The sequence below is a fragment of the Nicotiana sylvestris genome, chromosome 2 (assembly GCF_000393655.2).
Source record: "Nicotiana sylvestris chromosome 2, ASM39365v2, whole genome shotgun sequence".
NCBI lineage: Eukaryota > Viridiplantae > Streptophyta > Magnoliopsida > Solanales > Solanaceae > Nicotiana > Nicotiana sylvestris.
Genome location: NC_091058.1, coordinates 9,556,648 through 9,564,316, shown reverse-complemented (window position 1 = coordinate 9,564,316; position 7,669 = coordinate 9,556,648).

The following is a 7,669-nucleotide window of genomic DNA, read 5'->3' as shown; positions in this document are numbered from 1 at the left end:
GTGGTGTCTAAGGTCTTTGCAAAAACTGGCTTAAATATTGAACAACAAAAGAGATATTAGGTCGTGTGTGTTGCAAAAAATTAAGCTTGCCAATGAGGCGCCTATAGGTACTTGCATCAGCAAGAGGTGCATCCACATCAACCAAGAGCTTGAGAGAAGGATCAAGAGGAGTAACAACTGGTGAAAAATGTTGACAACTGAATTCTGCCAATAAATCTGAGGCATATTTGTGTTGATTCATAAGATAACCAGTAGGATGAGAAGTGATCTCGAGCCCCAAAAAATAATGAACACATCCCAGATCCTTGATCTTAAATTGGGCATCCAGAAAAGCCTTCAAGGCATCCAACTCAGATATGTTATCCCCAGCAAGGAGGATATCATCAACATATACAGCAAGAACCACTAATGAACCATCAGAAACCTTAGTGAACAATGAGTAATCATTTTTGCTGGCTGTGTAACCTCTGGAAACCATCAGACAATTTAGAAAACCATTGTCTAGAAGCCTGTTTAAGTCCATACAAAGACTTTCTGAGTTTACAAACTAAAGGAGAGGAAGAAGAAGATGCAGAAGGAGAAGAAGAGATGACAAGTCTAGGGGGAACCTTCATATACACATCCTCATGAAGGTCACCATGGAGGAAAGCATTTTAACATCTAGTTGAAAAACAGTCCAATTTCTTTTCACAGCTAAGGTCAAGAGACATTTAATTGTAGTAAGTTTGACAACAGGAGAAAAGTCTCATTATAATCAACACCCACTTTTTGAGTGTCACCTCTAATGACTAATCTTGCTTTATACCTTTCAATGGAACCATCAGATCTCTGTTTAATTTTATAAACCTACTTACAATGGATAGCTTTCTTGTGAGGGGGAAGAGCAATTACATCCCAAGTGTGGTTGGCATCCAATGCCTCAAATTCCTTCAACATGGCTTCTTGCCAAGCAGGATGAGAGGCTGCATGTTGATAGTATTGAGGCTCATGTGCATGGATGTCAGAAGTAGATAGCTTGGTAAAAGAAGAAACAGGTGCAGAGGACTGAACATGGGAACATACATAATCTGAGAGATAGGAAGGAGGATTGATAGTTCTGGAGGACTTTCTGACAAGAAGAGGTGAGGTAGAAGAAGAAGAAGGAGGAGGAGAAATTGAAGGAGAAGCAGGAGGAGGAGATGAAGAAGAATCAAGGTGAGGAGAGGAAGATACAAGTGGCTAGGAAAAAGGTGAATGAGAAACAGAAGATGGTGTAGTTGTGGAAACATCAGGTGAAGCAACATCAACAAAGGGATGTAAAGAAGGGATGGTAGGAAAAGAAGAGGGAGAAGTGGGGTGAAAAGGAAAGATTAACTCATAAAATACCACATCTCTGGAGCAAAAAACTGAATGAGAATCCAAGTTAAGGAGCTTGTAGCCCTTCTTTCCACAAGGATAGCCTAGAAAAACAGCTGTAATAGATCTAGGTTGGAACTTGTCCCTACCAGGCTTGGGAGAAGATGCATAAGCTAGGCATCCAAAAGATCTTAAGTGGGAGTAAGAAGGAGGATTACCATGAAGTTTTTCAAAAGGAGAAATATGCATCAAAATGTTTGAAGGGAACCTGTTGACAAGATAAGTAGCAGTTAAAACACATTCACCCCAATATTTCAAAGGGAGTTTAGATTGAAAGAGTAAAGCCCCGGAAACCTCTAAAAGATGTTTATGTTTTCTCTCAACTATCCCATTTTGTTGTGGGGTATGAGTCATAGAGGTCTGATGAAGGATGCCATTGTCTGAAAAAAATTTCTTACATTCAGAACTCCCCCCTCCCTCCCCCAAATTCAAAAGCATTGTCAGACCTGAATGTCTGAACATTAGAATGAAAATTGATCTTAACCATGGAAACAAATGCCTTTAAAATGGGGAGAGAATTACTTTTACAAGAAGTGAGTCCAAGTGACTCTAGAATAATCATCAACTAAAATAATAAAATACCTAAAACCATTGTATGTGCTAGTGTGGTATGGTCCCCATATGTCAATATGAAATAATTGAAAAGGAATAGAAGAATGAGTGGAACTTTCAGGAAAGGGCATTCTTTGTTGCCTAGCCATTGGACAGACAGAGCAATGAAAGTGTTGTTTAGAAGAGAGTTTATCAGACAAATAAGAGATAGACCTCATTTTGTGAAAGGCATGTGTCCGAGTCTTTGATGCCAAAATACATCAGTTTTATTGCCAGTATTGGGAGAAATACAAGAAGCACTATGATTTTCCAAAGTAGGAATAGAAACAGAATTACTAGCACAATGAGAAACAAAATTGACAATGGAATTACACTTATTTACAGGAATGAAAGAACTAATTGCAGGAGAATTAGAGCAAGAGACTGGAGTTAGTGAAGCATCAGGATGCAGAAAGTATAGCCCTTTTGCAGCTTTACCAATTTTCAACGGCCTCTTCAGAGAAGGGGCCTGTAGAAAACAGGCAAATTTGGTAAGAATTGCATAACAATCAAGTTGAATAATCAATTTGTGAATGAAAATCAGATTAAATTAAAAAGAATGTACAAGAAGTACATTGTGTAAAGTAATATCATGTCTTAAATGTAAAGAACCAGTAGATATAACTTTCACTTTGTACCCATTAGGTAGAGTAATTAGAAAGGGAGCAAATAATGGTTGTAGATTGTGAAGAAAATGTTTGTGCGGTGTCATGTTGTTTGTTGCACCTAAGTCTATAATCCAAGCATTTACATCTAACTGTGATAAGCCACACACATGAAACTCAGGAATACTAACTACAGAACAACACATACCTGCAAAATTGGCATAAGCAGCATTTTCACTAAAAGAGCTCTCATAGTTGAAACTAGTAGAGACTGGAGGAGCTGTGACATGAGCATGCTGAATCAAGGACATGATCTGCTGATATTGTTCCTTAGTGAAGCCATGAGGTGAAGAAGAAGAACTCCCAAGTTGAGTTGGAACATCTGTATTCTGAACATATGAAGTTGAACCTTTCCTATTCTTTGTAAACTTAAAATCTTGAGGAAATCCATGTAACCTGTAGCATTTATCAACTGTATGTCCAGTCTTCTTACAGTATTTACATGAAACAGTTGATGTGGGTTGCCTCTTGGGCTCAAATTGAACCTTTTGAAGAAAGTTCCTGTTGTGAGATCCTTGACCGACTGATGCAGAGAATGATGTAGAATCATTTGAGAAGCTAGGAACATGAGATAAACTCTCCTTCTGATATTCATCATGTTGAAGCATAGAGTATGCTCTACTAATCGATGGCATGGGGAACATCATCATGATATTAGATTTACATGAGGAATAAGTGTCATTTAAATCATTGAGAAATTGAAATAGTCGCTGATCTTCCAGGAGCTTATGCAAGGCACCACAGGTACAGGTTGGTCCTACATAGGCTGCATTTAACTCATCCCATAAACCTTTCATCCTAGTAAAATATGTAGCTATATCTGATGATCCCTGAGTTGTTGTACTTATCTCCCTTTGGATTTGTATGTACTTTGATCCATTAGACTGACCAAGTCGTTCATTAATGTTTGTCCATATGTCTTTAGCTGTGTTAAATCCTATGAGACTAACTGAAATATCTCTGGTTAAAGAGTTAGTCATCCAAGCAATTAGCATGTCATTACATCTTTCCCAAGCAGGGTAATAAGGCGAATCAGTCCCTGGTTGGGGGGTTCCTTCCAGTAATAACTCCAAGTTTGTTTTTAGAAGATAAAGCGACAAGCATATTTTTCCTCCAAGCAACAAAACCTCGACCATCAAACGAAGGAGAGACTAACGGAGTATTAGAATTATTGGATGGATGAATGTAGAATAGATGAGAAGGATCAACAGAAAATACAGTGAAACTATCAGAACTAGATGTAGATGTTGAGATGGTAGGAATGGTACCCATTACAAATTCAGTAGACAAAATGTGAAGGAACAGCACTAAGAAAAATCTCCAAATTGCTATCGTACAAAAGATAACTAGGTCAAGTGAGAATTTTTACCGTTAAACTGCAATTCATCACGCAAATCTAGCAATTTACACCAAAATTGAGCTGAATCGAGGCTGAAATCCAGAGAAGTTTCATTTTTAGAAGAAAAACTTGGAAAACTAATTTTCCACCAAATGAGAATTCCACCGGAGAAGTCTGTTGAGGCTACCATCGATCGATTGCGGACAGTGAGAACTACATATACACTAGCTCTGATACCATGTTGATACACAAAATTGGCAGATCGCCATTAAAACTTGTGAGTTAGAATCCTAAATTCAGGTGAAAGAGAGAATGAACGAGAGAAGCAAAGGACACTTCTTATTTTCGATATAACCAAAGTAATTACAAAAGAATCCATTCTCTAGAAACTTCAGTGTCTATATATATGTACAAGTTTTGTGGCTAAACTATAAATTGTAATGTAAATGTAACTAGGTATTGGGCCTGCTCTGCACTTGGGCCAGATTCATTGATGAGGTTTCAGCTGAGCCCACGTTTACAATTACAACTAACTTTTGTATGCATCAAATCCACTCAAAGAACGTGGAATTCTAGAAAAGCCTTTACCTTCATGCCAGACAAGCATGTTGATGAAACAGGCACTTCAAGGCATTCAATTGTTGCTTCTAATATATATATATATATATATATATATATATATATATATATATATATATATATTATTTTGTATAAAATGCATAAATATTTTGATTTTTTTCCTACGTTATATGGAATAAACAATTAGATTTTTCTTTCATTTTATTTTTAATATAAAGTTTTGATTTTTACTTCAAATTATATGTTCTTTTATTACTTTGTATAAAATGTATCAATATTTTTAGAATTTTTTTCCACATAAGATGGAATAAGCAATTAGACTTTTTTCTATTTTTCCAAAGTAAGATATAGGGTACGATATTTTTGTTTATTAGGTTTCAGCTGAGCCCACGTTTACAATTACAACTAACTTTTGTATGCATCAAATCCACTCAAATAACGTGGAATTCTAGAAAAGCCTTTACCTTCATGCCAGACAAGCATGTTGATGAAACAGGCACTTCAAGGCATTCAATTGTTGCTTCTAATATATATATATATATATATATATATATATATATATATATATATATATATATATATTATTTTGTATAAAATGCATAAATATTTTGATTTTTTTCCTACGTTATATGGAATAAGCAATTAGATTTTTCTTTCATTTTATTTTTAATATAAAGTTTTGATTTTTACTTCAAATTATATGTTCTTTTATTACTTTGTATAAAATGTATCAATATTTTTAGAATTTTTTTCCACATAAGATGGAATAAGCAATTAGACTTTTTTCTATTTTTCCAAAGTAAGATATAGGGTACGATATTTTTGTTTATTTTGGGAACATCTCCACCCCTAACACCAAATTAACTTATAATTTTATATAAATATAATATATACAAAAAGTAATATATCAAAAAAATCGTATATAAAATTAATATTATAAAGATCTTAATATAAAAACTAATTATATAAACAATATATGATAAATTAAAAGTCCAAAAAAATAAAAAGATTAATAAAATAATAATAAATCAAATTTGGTGTTGATGAATAGTGTTGCACCAAATTTGGTGCAACACTATTCATGCACTCTAATTGTGCAAGATTTGGTGTTGCATTGGAGCAAAAAAAATACCAAATTTTACACCAAATTTAGATTTGGTGCAAAAAATAGTGCACCCTTGGAGATGCCCTAAGACTGTCAATTCTCTCTTGAATCTAGTCCGGACTTAAATGATGTGTTTTCAATAAACGATGAGTTGATTCTGTTACATGAAAGCTAGTGTAACTGTTCAGAGACGGTGCAAGTTAACTAAGTTGCAATAACTATCCTGTGAAATATTATTTGGTATAAGTTATAAACTTTAAGACTGTTACTTTTCCTAGAGGTTTGTTGAAACGCAAGAGAAACATGTCATAGCCAGGCAGGCATGTTGATGACATAGATAGCTTAAACCCCAACTGTTATTTCTAATATAAGAGAATTAAATTTCATTTTTTATTTCCTTCAAACAAATTCTATCTTTTTTCTTTTTTCCATATTCATCATATATAATTCATTTTTAAATAATGGTTATATTTCAATTTATGGAATTATAATAATAATAAAATTAACTTATTATTTTATATAAATATAATATATACAAAAATTAATATATCAAAAAAATAGGATATAAAATTAAAATTATAAAGATCTTAATATAAAAATTAATTATATACGCAATATATGATAAATTAAAAGTCTAAAAAAATAAAAAGATGAATAAAATAATAATAAATAAAATTTGGTGTTGATGAATAGTATTGCACCAAATTCGGTGCAACACTATTCATGCACTGTAATGGCGCAAGATTTGGTATTGCATTGGAGCAAAAAAATACCAAATTTTACACCAAATTTAGATTTGGTGCAAAAAATAGTGCACCCTTGGAGATGCCCTAAGACTGCCAATTCTCTCGTTAATCTAGTCCGAACTTAAATGATGTGTTTTCAATAAACGATGAGTTGATTCTGTTACATGAAAACTAGTGTAACTGTTCAGAGACAGTGCAAGCTAACTAAGCTGCAATAACTATCCTATGAGATATTATTTGGTATAAGTTATCAACTTTAAGACTTTTACTTTTCCTAGAGGTCTGTTGAAACGCCAGAGAAGCATGTCATAGCTAGGCAGGCATGTTGATGACACAGATAGCTTAAACCCAACTATTGTTTCTAATATAAGAGAATTAAATTTCATTTTTTATTTCCTTCAAACAAATTCTATCTTTTTTCTTTTTTCCATATTCATCATATATAATTCATTTTTAAATAATGGTTATATTTCAATTTATGGAATTATAATAATAATAAAATTAACTTATTATTTTATATAAATATAATATATACAAAAATTAATATATCAAAAAAATAGGATATAAAATTAAAATTATAAAGATCTTAATATAAAAATTAATTATATACACAATATATGATAAATTAAAAGTCTAAAAAAATAAAAAGATGAATAAAATAATAATAAATAAAATTTGGTGTTGATGAATAGTATTGCACCAAATTCGGTGCAACACTATTCATGCACTGTAATGGCGCAAGATTTGGTATTGCATTGGAGCAAAAAAATACCAAATTTTACACCAAATTTAGATTTGGTGCAAAAAATAGTGCACCCTTGGAGATGCCCTAAGACTGCCAATTCTCTCGTTAATCTAGTCCGAACTTAAATGATGTGTTTTCAATAAACGATGAGTTGATTCTGTTACATGAAAACTAGTGTAACTGTTCAGAGACAGTGCAAGCTAACTAAGCTGCAATAACTATCCTATGAGATATTATTTGGTATAAGTTATCAACTTTAAGACTTTTACTTTTCCTAGAGGTCTGTTGGAACGCCAGAGAAGCATGTCATAGCTAGGCAGGCATGTTGATGACACAGATAGCTTAAACCCAACTATTGTTTCTAATAAGAGAAATAAAACACTGGGGAATGGTACACAGGCGGATCCAGAATTTCAAGAGAATGAGTGCATTGTTATAAAGAAGTGCATCTAAAATTTACATTTGACGGATTTAACTTTAGTCTTTTACCATGAACTGACTATA